The following is a 16,113-nucleotide window of genomic DNA, read 5'->3' on the forward strand; positions in this document are numbered from 1 at the left end:
TGTCTGGAGCTTCTTCCTTGTGGTGGGTTTGTAGTCTCACTGTCAGGAGTGAACCTGCAGACTCTTTCCCTGAGTGTTACAGCTCTTAAAGGTGGCATGGATTCAGAGTGAACAGCAAGATTTATTCCAAAGAAGGAAAGAACAAAGCTTTCACCCCGTGGTACCCAAACAGGTTGCCACAGGTTAGCTCCGGCAGCCTGCTTTTATTCCCTTATCTGGTCCCACCCACATCCTGCTGATTGGTCCATTTTACAGAGAGCTGATTGGTCCGTTTTGATAGAGTGCTGATTGGTGCGTTTATAATCCTTGAGCTAGACACAGAGTGCTAGGCGGAAAAGTTCTCCAAGTCCCCACTGGGTTAGCTAGATACAGAGTTAGCTAGATACAGAGTACCAATTGTTTATATTTACAAACCTTGAGCTAGACACAGAGTGCTAGACAGAAAAATTCTCCAAGTCGCCACCAGATTAGCTAGATACAGAGTGCTGATTGGTGCACATACAATCCTCCGGCTAGATATAAAAGTTTTCCAAGTCCCCATCTGGCTCAGGAGCCCAGCTGGCTTCACCTAGGGGATCCTGCACCAGGGCTGCAGGCGGAGCTGCCCGCCAGTCCCTAGCCGTGCCTGCATGCCTCAGCCCTTGGCGGGGTCGATGGGACCCGGCGCCACGGAGCAGGGGGCGGCGCCCTTCGGGGAGGCTCAGGCCGTGAGGGAGCCCACCGCAGAGTGGGGAGCTCAGACATAGCGGGCTGCTGGTTCTGAGCCCTGCCCCGCGGGGAGGCAGCTAAGGCCCGGCGAGTGCAGCGCGGGCGAGCCGGCACTGCTGGGGGACCCGGCACAACCTCCACAGCTGTTGACCCGGGTGCTAAGCCCCTCACTGCCCTGGGCCGGTGGCGCCGGCTGGCCGCTCCGTGTGCAGGGCCCGCCGAGCCGCCACCCGCGCCCGCCAAACTCACACTGATGCGCGAGCGCCGCGCGCAGTCCGGGTTCCCCCCCACCGCGCCTCTTCCTCCATACCTCCCCGCAAGCAGAGGGAGGAGGTTCCAGCCTCAGCCAACCCAGAGAGGGGCTTCCATGGGGCCGTGGCAGGCTGAAGGGCTCTTCAAGCGCCAGGCAGAGTGGACGCCCAGGCCGAGGAGGCACTGAGAGTGAAGGCTGCTAGCACATTGTCACCTCTCAGTTTCCCTCCTGTCGCTAAAGACGAAAGGGAAGCCACCACCCATATCAGAAAGCACTTTGGGGGATTCTGAACGTTATACGGCTGTGGGTAAGTGCTGGCTCTTCCATGCTCGCAGGCGCTGGTCGTGCTGGTGTTTGCGATGGGGTGGAGTGCAGGTGTTGGTACTGTAGCCATAACCCTGGCCTCACTATCCTCCCAGTACTGCAGGTGACGTCCAGGAGAGGTGGGGCCCTCCTCCACGGCCACACTTCCCCACGCTGGGCATGCTCCAGGGAAGGATGGGCGTTGATTGCCTCAGGTCTCTCAGGTCTACAAGTACAGAAGGGCTGACAAGGGGGTTGCAAAAAGAAAGAACCCAGAGGGACCCATTTAGGAGCAAAATGAGCTCATAGAGAAAGGCAGAAATTAAGCAAGTGTAAAGATTTGCAGGCTATGTGGCCTGAGGGGAAAGAAGACGAGCTCTGCTGGAAAATTTCCTCCTGCTGGGGGAGGTCAGCCGTTTGTTCTAGTCAGGTCTTCAACCGGAACAGGTAAAAATGTGCTTTACTCAAAATCCACGGATTTCAATGTAAATCTCATCCAAACATATCCTTACAGAAACATCTGGAATAATGTTTGAGCAAACATTTGGACACCGTGGTCCAGAGAGGTTGATACATAAAATTAATCATTGTAGGAACCAAGCTGATAATATGTAAAATGAAAGAAAAAATATAATATATTAAACAGAGAAGTGTAAGACTTGAAACCAAAGAAAAGCAAAGTGTAGTATCTGAAACAAACAAAAAATCCATTGGATGGGCATAGAGCAGAATATAGATGACAAAGGAATATGTCAGTGATCAACAGAAATAGATTAATATAAATTAATTAATGTAAAGAAAAGAGAGAAAATGGTTTTAAAAAAGAGAGAGCCTCAGAGACATATGGGACTCTATCAAAAGGTCAAGCATACATGTAATTAGAAGAGAATGGACCAAATACAGTTTGAAGAAAGACAGCTGAAAATTGGTAAAAGTATGAATTTCCAGATTCAAGGAAATCCAAGAACCTCAACCACAATAAATATTACAAAAGCCATGCCAAGGAATAACATAATCAAATGCTGAAAACCAGAGGTAAAGAGACCCTTGTTTGGGACGGTGGCTCACACCCATAATCCCAACACTTTGGGAGAACAAGGTGGGAGGATTGCTTGAGTCCAGGAGTTCAAGACCAGCCTGGGCAACACAGCAAGACCCTGTCTCTACCAAAAATTTTTAAAAATTGGCTAAGCATGGTGGTGTCAGGCCTCTGAGCCCAAGCTAAGCCATCATATCCCCAGTGACCTGCACATATATATCCAGATGGCCTGAAGCAACTGAAGATCCACAGAAGTGAAAATAGCCTTAACTGATGACATTCCACCATTGTGATTTGTTTCTGCCTCACCCTAACTGATCAATGTACTTTGTAATCTCCCCCACCCTTAAGAAGGCACTTTATAATTCTCCTCGCCCTTGAAAATGTACTTCGTGAGATCTACCCCTTCCCCCCAAAACATTGCTCTTAACTCCACCGCCTATCCCAAAACCTATAAGAACTGATGATAATCCACCACCCTTTGCTGACTCTATTTTTGGACTCAGTCCGCCTGCACCCAGGTGAAATAAACAGCCATGTTACTCACACAAAGCCTGTTTGGTGATCTCTTCACATGGACATGTGAGACAGGTGGCACATACCAGCTGCTTGGGAGGCTGAGGTGGGAGGATCACTTGAGCCCAGGAGTTGGAGCATGCAGCGAGCTATGATCCCACCACTGTACTCCAGCCTGGGCAACAGAACGAGACCTTGTCTCTAAAAATAAGATAGAGAAAGGAACGCTTGTGTATTAGGCTGTTCTCACATTGCTATGAAAACACCTGAGACTGGGTAATTTATTTTTTAAAAAAGAGGTTTAATTGACCCATGGGTCTGCAGGCTGTACAGGAAGCATGATTCTGGCATCTGCTTGGCCTCTGGGGAGGCCTCAAGAAATTTAGAGTCATGACAGAAGGCGAAGGGCAAACTGGCGCTTCACATGGCCAAAGCAGGAGGAAAAGAGAAAGGGGAGAGCTGCCACACACTTGTAAACAACCAGATCTCATAAGAACTCACTATACAGTACCAGGGGAGGATGGTGCTAAACCATCCATGGAAACTTCCCTCCCATGATCCAGTCAGCTCCCACCAGGCCCCACCTCCAACACTGGGGATTACAATTGAACATGAGATTTGGGGAGGGACACAGATCCAAACCTTATTACCTTGAAAGCAGACAAAGTGACACCTGGGAAAACGATAATTCAAGTAATCACTGACTGCTCATTAGAAACAATGGGAGGCCAGCAGTCAGTGGTACAGTCTTCAAAGTGCTGAACAAAAACCATTCAAGCCAGAACTCTGTATTTAGTGAAAACATCACTCTAGAATGAAAGCAAAATAAATACATCTTCAAATCAAAGAAACCCAAGAGAAGTCACTGTCAGTAGACCTGTACTATAAGAAATGCTGCTGGTGGCCGGGCGCGGTGGCTCAAGCCTGTAATCCCAGCACTTTGGGAGGCCGAGACGGGTGGATCACGAGGTCAGGAGATCGAGACCATCCTGGCTAACACGGTGAAACCCCGTCTCTACTAAAAAATGCAAAAAACTAGCCGGGCGAGGTGGTGGGCGCCTGTAGTCCCAGCTACTTGGGAGGCTGAGGCCGGAGAATGGCGTGAACCTGGGAGGCGGAGCTTGCAGTGAGCTGAGATCCGGCCACTGCACTCCAGCCTGGGCCGCGACAGAGCGAGACTCCATCTCAAAAAAAAAAAAAAGAAATGCTGAAGCCAGTTCTTCAGGCAAAAAGAAAATTCCATCTCATGGAAACTCAGATTTTCAGGAAGGAATGAAAAACACTCAAAATGTGTGGCTACATTTAAAAGACAATTTCCCCTTTAAACCTCTTGCAAATGCATATGACTTTTTAAAGCAAAACTTAAAACATTATTGAGGCCTACCAAGCTGAAAGGCTAGAAAAACCAGCCTGGAAGTTGATTTAGAACTGGTGCTTCCACAGCACAGGGAGACCTGGATGGTGCCTGTCATGAGATTCTGCAGACCATGAAGGGATAAACACTGTGGATTCCATAAGTGCCCGAAACCTAAGCCCACATAAATGCAGTATCTCTATGACAGAAGGAACTCCGTGCAGAGTGGTTTATGGAGCTTTCAAGTTCTGAGCTAGGCTCTAGTTCAGACACCCTCGACAGAGCGTTCTCACAGGCTGACTTTGCATTCATACGAACTATCTTCAATTCCGCATCCCAAATAACAGCCACCATTTATTTACATCTGCAAACAGAGGTTATCTTACTTTTTGTTTTCTGCTCCTTACACCTTTTTCTTTTTCTTGCCTTATTGCAAGTGCTAGACTTCAAGTAGAAATGGAGAGATTGGGCATCCTACTTTGTTCCTGATCTTAGGGAGAGGCATTCAGTATTTCACCATGAAGTATGATGTTAGCTCCGGGTTTTTTATAGCTGCCCTTGATCAGATTCAGAGAGTTTCCTTTTCTCCTATTTGGCTGATAGTTTTTTGTTTGTTTGTGTTTTTTAAAATCATAAATGAATATTGAATTTTTTCCAAATATTCTTCCTGCATCTATCGAAATAAATATGTGGTATTTCTCTTTTATTCTGTGAATGTGATAAATTACACAGATTGTTGAATGTTAAATCAACTTTGCACCCCTGGGATAAAACCTACTTGGTCATGATATTTACCTTTTTTATATATTGCTGGATTTGATTCACTAATATTCTGTTGAGGATTTTGTGTCTATATTCATGAGGGATATTGGCTTCTAATTTTTTTGGTTACGTTTTGTCTAATTTGGGTATTAGGGCTATGCTGGCCTCATCAAATGAGTTGGAAGTGTTTCCTTCTCTATTTTTCAAAAAGAGGTTTTGGGGTTTTTTTTCTTATGTATTTGATACAATTCACTGGTGAAATAATATGAACCTGAAGTTGTCTTTTTTTTCTTTCTTTTTTTTTTTTTTTGAGACAGGGTTTCACTCTGTCACCCAGACTGGAGTGCAGTAGTGCAATCACAGCTCACTGCAGCCTCAAGCTTCTGGGCTCAAGTGATTTTCTTGACTCAGCCTCCAAGTAGCTGAGACCACAGGCACACGCCACCACACCGGGCTAATTTTTTTGATTTTTAGTAGAGATTAAGTCTTATTATATTGCCCAGGCTGGTCTCAAACTCCTGGGCTCAAGTGATCCTCTCGCCTGGCCTCCCAAAGTACTGGGAGTGCAGGCATGAGCTACCACACCAGGCAGGATCTGGAGTTTTCTTTGTGAAGTTTTTGACAAATTCAATTTCCATAGTAGATATAAGGCTAATCCTATTATCTGTTTCATCCTGTGCCAGTTTTTATGTTATTCAAGGAGTTTATCCAATTTCATCTAAATTGTTACATTTGGCGCAGGTGTGGTGGCTCACGCCTGTAATCCCAGCACTTTGGGAGGTTGAGGTGGGCAGATCACTTGAGGTCAGGAGTTCGAGACCAGCCTGACCAACATGGTGAAACCCCCTCTCTACTAAAAATTTAAAAAAAAAAAAAAAAAAAAAAAAAAAAAGGTGTTGTTGCGGGCACCTGTAATCCTAGCTTTTCGGGAGGCTGAGGCATGAGAATCGCTTAAACCTGGGAAGTGGAAGTTGCAGTGAGCCGAGATCGTGCCACTGCATTCCAGCCTGGGCTACAAAGTGAGACTCTGTCTTAAAATAAAAAAAAAATAATAAATTGTTACATTTGTTGGCATAAAGTTTTTCACAATAATCCCTTATTATTCTTTTAATGTAGGATCTGTAGCAACCATAACTCCTCTTTCATTCCTGATAGTGTTAATTCATGTTCATTCATCTTGTAACAAACATCAGCACTTCATTTCTTTTTGGTGCTGAATACTATTTCATCATATGAATATACCACACCTGCTTTATCCATTCATCAGCTGGTGGACATTTGAGTTGTTAATACTTTTTGGCTTTTATGAATAACAATGCTCTAAACATTCACATACAAGTCCTGGTGTTGACTCCTCTAGCTAGTTTGATTTAAACTGGTTTGATCCCAACAGGCCTCCCCAGTTACCACCTAGTCTCAGTTTCTCATTGCTGTGTAATTAAGAGATTCACTTGGTTCCAGTGCCTGAGAGTCAAGGGATCATGTAGCCTCAGCTGGATTAAGCCTGGAGTGAAATCTTGAGGGGCCCCACACATCTGAAGGCTCAGGCAAGTTGGCCTGGGAGTCACTGCGCTGTTGCAGGAGGTACAGAAAAAGCCACAGCAGGTGCAGAATTTTATTCCTTGGTTGGAAACCCTTGCTTAGGAATTCCTAGCAATATGCAATTTGTCATTTCATGTTAATGAACTCACATACTGTTAACAGTATCATTTTTAACTTTTAGACTGGTTTTGTTCATATGGTGACTCTTTAATCCCTGGAAATCCTTCAGAATACCTTGTTACATTCTGGAAGATTTTACCCCTTGGAATGCAATTCCTCTTCTGCAATTTGCATATAACTCCAACAGACAAAATGCCAATAATTTATTTTTCCTTCGCGTTTTTATCATTTACCCATTTTATCACCTACACGTAAACACTTCCTCTGAAGACTGTAAGGGTGCCTCACATTAAATGAAAAATCGCCAAGTCCTTTGTTTTCTGTTTTCCTCTTAAAGAAATTGTGGGTGAAACTGTTGAAAGATCTTTATATCAGGTAACACACGAGGTCTTGAATTTGCTTAATAAGGAAAGAAAGGAAGGAGAAGAAGGTTAACTATGTGTAAATTTATAGATGTTTTGGTGTCTGGAGTCCACGTAAATAATATATTACCTCGCTGTAAAAATGAACTCTGCTAGAGTCTAGGTCTTTAAACACAAATTAACAGGAGCTCCAGGGAAGGAAGAGATGTTCTGCTGTTAATGATGTTTTCAACACTAGCTGCAGGTCCTGAGAACCCCGCAGGGAATTGGGGGAATGTGTAGTCCTTAAGATGTTGGTATCCAGTGTTGAATAGTGTGTAAGGTGGGGGTGGGGGGGAGAAATCTTCTGTATAAAATAAAAACTAAAACACTCAAGCAATTAATCCTTTAAGAACAATTACAATAATTGGTATTGGCCTGGAGACTCCAGGCTTTTAAACATTCAGTGGGTAATTTTCTTCAAAGGTAATAAAAGTGGAATATTTGACCACATTTATTAGCAGAGGCAAGGCTTGCCTGGGGACGCGCGATTCACCTGTCCTTCCAATGTGAATGAAACTCAGCCTTTCTTTTTTGTGTTTGTATTATTGCTGTTGCGCTATTCTGCCCTCCAAGTGGATCCTCTGGGGCCCACTTTTTCAGCTTCCACAGAAGTGAGAACACGCGGGGCCCGTCTTTCTATGCCTGACTGACTCCACTTCACTTACCGGCCCTTCCTTCCCCAACCCCTGCTCCCTGCCCCACCCGGCTCACCCACATTGCTGGGAATGACGCGTTTTCCTTCTTTTCCATCCACCCTGACTTTCTTATCTCTTACTCTGGCCTCTCTGCGAAGACCACAGCAGGAACTCCTGCGCTCCCGGCCTGGGTCCCTCCTCGCCTCTGCTCCCCTGCTCCTCCCCCGCCCCACTGTCCACCTCTGCCTGGTGCCCAGGCTTCTCACACCCCCTCTTCCTTACTCACCCTCAGCACAGTGGCTCTGTGGGGGTCTCCACGTGCCTCTCTCCCTTCCACCCCCACCCGCCCGGTCCCTGTGGCGCTGCCTCATCCCCCGCTCCCTGCCTCTCTTCGACCCCACTCCACGATCTGATTTCCTGGGGCGTCCCTGCGACCCCCCTCTGCGATCTGATCTCCTGCCCACCGCCAGATGCCTCAGCTGCTCCCTCCCTTCCTCTTCCTCCTCCTCCAGGCTGGTGACCTCTGATACTACCTGTGTGACTTTTGCAACTTGCTTACCTTCTCTGAGCGTCTTCCCATTCTAGATGAGAATATTTGGAGGATCAAATGAGACCTACTAAAGATGCCCAATAGACCTTAGCTAGTTCTTTCCTGCCTGACTGCTCCTTGTGCCCATCATTTGGTGCTGGGACTCTTCACCCCACACCCCCTGCCCCCTCCCCTAGGTTGTAAAGGTGCATTTCCGCGACTGGGTAGTGGGCACAGCCCTAAGTAAGCTCTGCGTTCAGCCCCTCGGATTAGGGTGAACAGCTTGGCTGACTGGGTGAAGGTACTGCAGGCCATTTATCTGGTTGCAAAATATATTTTATGGGTTTAGAAACAAAAAGAACTATTTGTGTATAGTGTTTAACAAATATATAATTGATTATGGGAGAAGTGGCCTGCCCGCCCGCCCTCCCTGCCTGCCTTCCTTCCTCCCTCCCTCCCTCCCTCCCTTCGTTCCTTCTTTCTTTTCTCATTTGGAAATCTAACCACTACTGATAACATTATTTCCAAGGCGTAGATGATTGGCAATAGGTGATGGAACCCAAGTTTTCCTAGGGCTCCTGTGTCTGGAGGAGGTAATGTAAAGAGTAACTACTTGGTATTCAAAGGCTCTTGCCTCTACCTGCAAACACAAGAGTGCACACTTGTCAGCAGAGCTGCTAACTCTGCTAACACGGAGGAGTCCCCACTATGCCCAGCCAGCTCTAGGACTTCCTGCTGGAGCTGCCACTGTGTTGCCAAGCACCATGCCTCATCTTGATGTCTCCAGGGCACAACTGTAGGGATGTCACTGATGCCCTGAGTTCCCATGGTTCCATACCTGTGGAGCAGTGAGCTCCATGCTCCTCCAAGGGGCGTGTGCCGAGACCAGCTTGTAGCAGGACAAGCCACAGACAAAACCCCTCAGACACCAAGTTAAAGAAGGAAGGGCTTTACTCAGCCAGGAGCTTCAGCAAGACTCACGTCTCCAACAACCGAGCTCCTCAAGTGTGCAATTACTGTCCCTTTTAAGGGCTCACAACTCTAAGGGGGTGTGTGTGAGAGGGTCGTGATTGATTGAGCAAGCAGGGGGTACGTGACTGGGGACTGCATGCACTGGTAATTAGAACAGAACAGAACAGGACAGGGATTTTCACAGTGCTTTTCTATACAATGTCTGTAATCTATAGATAACATAACTGATTAGGTCAGGGGTGGATCTTTAACTACCAGGTCCAGGGTGTGGTGCCGGGCTGTCTGCTTGTGGATTTCATTTCTGCCTTTTAGCTTTTACTTCTTCTTTCTTTGAAGGTAGAAATTGGGCATAAGACAATATGAGGGGTGGTCTCCTCCCTTAAGCTCAGTTATGGAGACCCTAACCCAGTGGTGCTAGAGGAATTAAAGACATACGCAGAAATATAGGGTGTGGAGTGGGAAATCAGGGGTCTCACAGCCTTCAGAGTTGAGAGCCTCAAACAGAGATTTACCTACATATTTATTGACAGCAAGCCAGTGATAAGCATTGTTTCTACAGATTATAGATTAACTAAAGGTATTCCTTACAGGAAACAAAGGGATAGGCCGAAATAGAGGCATGGACTCTGACTAGTTATCCGCAGCAGGAGCATGTCCTTAAGGCACAGATAGCTCATACTATTGTTTGTGGCTTAAGAACGCCTTTAAGCCTTTTTCCACCCTGGGTGGGCCAGGTGTTCCTTGCCCTCATTCTGGTAAACCCACAACCTTCAGCGTGGGCGTCATGGCCAACACGAACATGTCACAGTGCTGCAGAGATCTTGTTTATGGCCAGTTTTGGCGCCAGTTTATGGCCAGATTTGGAGGCCTGTTCCTAACAGGCGTGGATCCCAAGGTGCTGTTGCCCAGCCCCAGTAGTTGATAGAGTGTATGGAGGCAAAGTTTTCTGGCTTTCACTCTGACCTTCTCTTTCTCTCTAGGCTCGTGTGTGTGCAGTAGCCTTGGCCAGGAACTGGCTGGAGTAAGAGCTCCACCCTTGCCAGCATTCAGGGCCTCTTCGGGGCCAGTTTCTTGTTCCCTTTGGATGAGTGTCTCTGGGAAGCTCCCCAGCCTTTGCACATGGAGCTCTCCAGCAAAAACCCAGGCTGAGCCCCTCTCTGGGAAGCTCCTCAGACCCTGGAAAATACATTTCTGTTGGGCCTGTCCTGCTTCTCCACTGTGGACCACGGAAGACCACAGTTCCAGTGAGGACTCCCCCACATGCTCTTACACATAAGCTGTTTTCTGTAAGCTATGTGTAAGCTTCTGTTTTTCAAACATTAGCAACTCCCTATCCAATGGTTCCTTCAGGTATACATGCACTACCATAAAGAATTATTCAGGCCAGGCACGGTGGCTCATGCCTGTAATCCCAGCACTTTGGGAGGCCAAGGCAGGCAGATCACAAGGTCAGGAGATTGAGAACATCTTGGCTAAGACGGTGAAATCCTGTCTCTACTAAAAATATGAAAATTAGCCAGGTGTAGTGGCGGGCACCTGTAGTCCCAGCTACTCGGGAGGCTGAGGCAGGAGAATAGTGTGAACCCAGGAGGCGGAGTTGCAGTGAGCCGAGATCGAGCCATTGCACTCCAGCCTGGGCCATAGTGCGAGACTCCATCTTAAAAAAAAAAAAAAAAAAAAAAAAGAATCATTTGGGGGAGCTTCCCAATAGTTGAACATGTGGAGGTCCCTGGAGGGTGGCATGCCTGGGGAAGGCATGGAGGCTCCCCACCCCTTCTCCCATATTCACCCCATGCGTCTCTTCATCTGGATCCTTTGTAATATCCTTCATAATGAGCTACTGAGCATTACTCTTCTGCAGGTCAGAAATGTTCCCAGATGCTGCAGTCACTTCAGTTTGATTTCATTGGAGATATTCTGACTTGATGATGGTATTAACATCACTGAATCCTTCAAGGAATTTGTTGAATTGCTCAAAAAAAGTAGAGAAAGACAAGATAACGATGGTACACGATGCTAGTGATTTTCTCATCAGACCCCTGGGAAGCTTCCAGAAGGAGCAGATAGGCTTCATTGAGGCTGTGTGAGGATGCAGTGAGAAGATGGCCATCTGCAAACCAGGAGGATGCTCTCAGCAGACACCAGCCTGCTGGTACCCAGCCTCCAAAACTGTGCAAAATAAATGTTTGTTGGTTACATCCTAAATAAAAAAGTAAATAATAAAATAAGTTGGGCAATCATTAAAAGAAAAAATACCTGGCTGTGGCTGGGTGCAGTGGTTCAGGACTGTAATCCTAGCACTTTGGGAGGTTGAAGGAGGAGGATTGCCTGAGGCCAGGAGTTCAAGACCAACTCAATATTTTAAAAAAACAAAAACAAAACAAACAAAAAAAACTTGGGGCAATAGTCCTGTTTTCTAGTAGAGTCTTTTTGCAAATAATGCTGTGATGCTATCCATGTTCTTGAGTATATGGAAGAAAAAAAAAAAAAAGATCGGCCTTGACCCCGTTTGATATAGATGAAAATCGATTTCCTATTTGGAAATCTTACTCATATCAGCTACAACAGGAAGCCACTCATCCTCGAAGGATTATCTGTACTTTTGAGGGAGAAAACAGCCCGAAGTATCATGGAAGAGAGTTTCACGGCATGATCTCTGGAGAAGCAGCTGACCAGCTCTTGAGTGTGGCTGAGGGAGATACATCATGGGGAGAGGCAGCAACAGCCAGGGCTCTACACTTTGGCTTTCAGATTGGGAAGTCAAGCAAAAAACTTGAAGCTCTAGTGCAATGGAAATCACTTTGCTGGGGAGAAACACTGTGCGTCCACCCACAGTCTGGTAACTGATGGCTTGATTACTCTCTATATTGAAACAAGGCAGCAGAATACATTGCCAAGGTGATGATAAACCCAGTTTATGAACACATAGGATGCACAACCTTAAACAGAGAGTCTGCTGGCAAAAAATATATGCCAGTCCTGAAAGAGACACGTGGTGAGGTTCTCTAGGCCAGGATGAGGTGTTGGAGAAAAGACTGACATCACTTGTTAGAAGAGCAACTCTGAAAGAAAACGAGCAAATTCCAAAATATGAAAAGGTTCACAATTTCAAGGTCCATGGATCGAGAGGCCCATGCTAGCATGAATACTGTGCCATCCTCATGTATGGTCTCATTGCTCAGGGAGTGAATGAACCATGTGGATTGGTTTCAGTGTTCACAAGCAGTGACCCCACATGGTCCCAAATGACTGGAAGCCAGGCTTGAGGCATGCCAGCGTGTCCAGCTGTGACCTTACAGTGCTTGTCAAAAGCACACACTGCTAAGCGGCCAAGGGTGGTGGACATGTGCAACAGGGAGATTGAGTTTGAAAGTCCCAATTCTGAAGGGCTATACCACGTATCAGGATTTAGTGACTTAACTGATGTCAAGACGCCTTTTGACAGAGGTGGTAAGAAAACAGCTATCTCTGTGAACACATGCGAAGATACCAACGTTATCACTGGAACTCAGAAACCACACTTCAGGGATTTGCCAATTTCGCTAATTACGCATGATATCTACCCTAAGTTTATAGAATCTGCCAAAACTATGGATCCTAGTGAGTAACTGGAAACCCTTCATGAAGCATTGAAACTACTGGCACCTGCTCGCTGTGAAACCCTCTGATCCCTGATGGCGCATCTAAACAGAGTGACGCCCCATGAAAAGGAAAATCTTGTGAATGCGGAGAGCCATGGAATTGTCTTTGGCCCATCCCTTCTGAGACCTCCAGAATGAAATGCCATGGCTGCACTGAACGATATACAATATCAGAGACTGGTGGTGGAGCTGCCTATCAAAAACGGAGACATGTTACTTTAAATTTTACATTTGAGGGAAAAGAAATGGTTTACAGGTGAAGGCATGTTTTATAGTAACTGAATTGGCTCCTATAGCTGAATTATTTCTTGATTAGAGATTCGGGCATATAACCAGATTAAAATGAAGGAACTTTCTGTTGTTTTTGTAGCACTGCTCAGATGTCTTATACAACAGTGAGCACACACTTTCTGGTGCTAGCAATCCTGGGTGTTTATCATGTTAAGAAAAACTCAAGCTATTGCATGATTAGCCCCCTATCTGGCAGGAACTCCATACAGAAGACACAACAAACCTGCCCCAGCACAGCCTCTGTGTCCTGCGTAATCTGTGGTGGTACCAGCGTGTTTCAGAATAAGCCTGTTGTGACTTTGCTTCAGGGTATGTGTCACTGGTTTCTGATGCTTGTACAAACATGCAAACCGAAACGGATAAAACAGCACCTCTGGCTGTTGCGTTACCAGACTATATCATATGCCTATTTTTTGCAAATGACTTCTGGTTTCTCTTAGCTCTTCTCTAACATAGCACTTTATTATTTTTTTAAAAAATTTTTTATGTTTTTTGAGATGGAGCCTTGCTCTGTCGCCCAGGCTAGAGTGCAGTGGTGCGTTCTTGGCTCACTGCAACCTCCACCTCCCAGGTTCAAGCAATTCTCCTGCCTCAGCTTCCTGGATAGCTGGGCTGTGGCTGGCTAATTTTTGTATTTTTAGTAGAGACGGGGTTTCACCATCTTGGCCAGGCTGGTCTCGAACTCCTGACCTCATGATCCATATGCCTCAGCCTCCCAAATTGCTAGGATTACAGGTGTGAGCCACCGCACCCGGCCTAACATAGCACTTTCTTTCCAGTACCAGCAAAAGCAAAATGTGTTTTCAGACTTGTTAATTTAATAAGTTATCCATACCAATAAAAAATATACAACACAGGAAAAAAAGGAAGAGTAAGACTCTTTGTTGGTGGAGGGGGAGCAACTGGACCCTGGTTATGAAGCCATGGCTCAAAACCACTTGGTACTTCCTCCAGCAGAATCAGAGGATGGAGGGCAAAGGAAAGGCTTGTGAGGACACACACTGGCCACGTATGTGTCAAACACTGAGGACAGCAGAGATTTTTGAGATTCTGGGAGTGTATTGGTCATGTTTCATTCCTTAGGGAAACCATTCTGGAATTTCATCATGAAAGACAAGCAGAAAAGCTGTTTGGTTGCTTCAGATCTCTTCCTTGGGTTCCCCACTCTTACTCTTGTCAAGTGCCATTTACGTGATAAGCACTGGGGATTCAGCTGTGAGTATGCACATCCCTACCTTTAACCCAGGGGATGGGACACACGGGGAAAGGGAAAACCATCAGCTCTAATATTGTGGTACACCATAGCGCCTATGGTATTGAAGGTCATTTTCTCATATTTCCTTCATTTGTTCTTTGACACAGTTCATGATCAGACTTATTGGGGTGCTGATGGTGACGATGTCCCATCTGGAGCAGCCGCTGCAAGGACATCGGCTATAGCATGTGTCGAGGGGCATGGCAGGTGCTGCATGCTCTGTGGAGCCAGCAGGAGTTGGGGCAGGCGAGGGCCCCACTCTTACTGAGTTGGCAGGGCAGGAGCACATGCTCCCGGGCACAACCACAGCCACCCAGCAGCAGCTCCAGACCCTGGCATCCCTGCACTCTCGGCGGCCCAGGAAGACCCCTATCCCTGCAGGCTTGAAGTGCCTGCTCTCACTCCCTGGGCTTTCCCTACTCCTGGAACCTGCTCTGGGGTAAGCAAAGTTGTGGCTGAGCCTGGGCACTGTCGTAACCTGGCTGGGTATGCACATACTCAGGGTGGCACTGACACACCAGCCCCCTGCCACCTCAGCCACCTCCAGACTTTGGACACCAATGAGCATGGGAGGGGACTGGGGCACTGAGGGCAGCTCAGTGTGGAGCTGCAGGAAGCCATAGGTACATACAGCCTGGGTGCTACAATGGCATGTTGATGGCTGCAGGAAGCAGATAGATTCCTAGGTGGGAAAGGGTAGGTCCCTGGTGAATCCTCTCCTTTAAGCTAGGAATGGCCTGAAGACTGGGGGCTGGGCTGCCAGTTCCAAGTGAAGTTAGTGGCCCAGAGTGAGAACTTCATTGGTGACCATTCAGCCAATCACTTGGTGCTTTTTCCAGGCCTGCCTGTGGCCACCCATGGGCCAATCAGCACACGCTTCCTCCATTCTGAGCACATAAAAACCCCAGACTCAGCCAGGCTGACACACTCATTGGGACGATCTGCCTGTGAAAATGGGCTGCCCACCATGGGTCTCCTCTCCACGGAGAGCCGGACACTAGACCGGATGACCTGCCTACAGAAAGGGGCTACCCACTGCGGGTCTCCTCTCTTCTGAGAGCTGGACACTCACTGGAACAACCTGCCCTTGTAAAGGAGTTACCCACTGCGGGTCTCCTCTCTGTTGAGAGGTGGACACTCATTGGGACAACCTGCCTGCGTAAAGGAGCTACCCACGTCTCCTCTCCATTGAGATCTAGACACTCATCAGGGCAACCTGCCTGCAGAAATAAGCTACCCACTTCAGGTCTCCTGAGAGCTGTTCTGTTGCTCAATGAAAATCCTGTCCGCCTTGCTCACCCTCCAGTTGTCTGCATACCTCATCCTTCCTGGATGTGGGACAAGAACTTGGGACCTGCTGAATGGTGGAATCGAAAGAGCTGTAACACAAACAGGCTGAAACATGCCTCCCCTGCCCACTTCTCACCATGTTGCAGGTGATGAGAAGGAGAGAAGGGCTGCAGCCCTTCAGGGAGCCCAGACCTAGGGGCTCTCCAAGCCGGGGCTGTGACACCTTTTTGGGGCTCTTTGGTTCCTGGCATCTCTAAGCTTCCGGGTGCCACTGCATTCCCCTTGTCCAGATGTGGGTGCCCTCAGCGGAAGCAGCTTGTGTTACATCTGATCCAGCCACAGCTTTTCATGGAGCCAGCATCTGTGCTGGTGCCTCTTGCTGCCTGCCCCACTGCAGCAGCTGGCATGCCTGGCTATGTGCAGTGGCCGGACCTTGTGCTTGCTCGCTCACATACCCCTCACCACTCTGCACCTGGCTTGCCCTTGGCAGGTGTGCAAT

General features: G+C 47.3%; 1 pseudogene; it reads left to right on the forward strand.

The window, feature by feature from the left end:
• Nucleotides 1–653: 653 nt before the first annotated feature.
• On the forward strand, nt 654–13,076 carry LOC103236747 (N-chimaerin pseudogene; annotated as a pseudogene).
• Nucleotides 13,077–16,113: the final 3,037 nt, after the last annotated feature.

The sequence above is a fragment of the Chlorocebus sabaeus genome, chromosome 7 (assembly GCF_047675955.1).
Source record: "Chlorocebus sabaeus isolate Y175 chromosome 7, mChlSab1.0.hap1, whole genome shotgun sequence".
In the NCBI taxonomy this organism is placed as follows: Eukaryota; Metazoa; Chordata; class Mammalia; order Primates; family Cercopithecidae; genus Chlorocebus; species Chlorocebus sabaeus.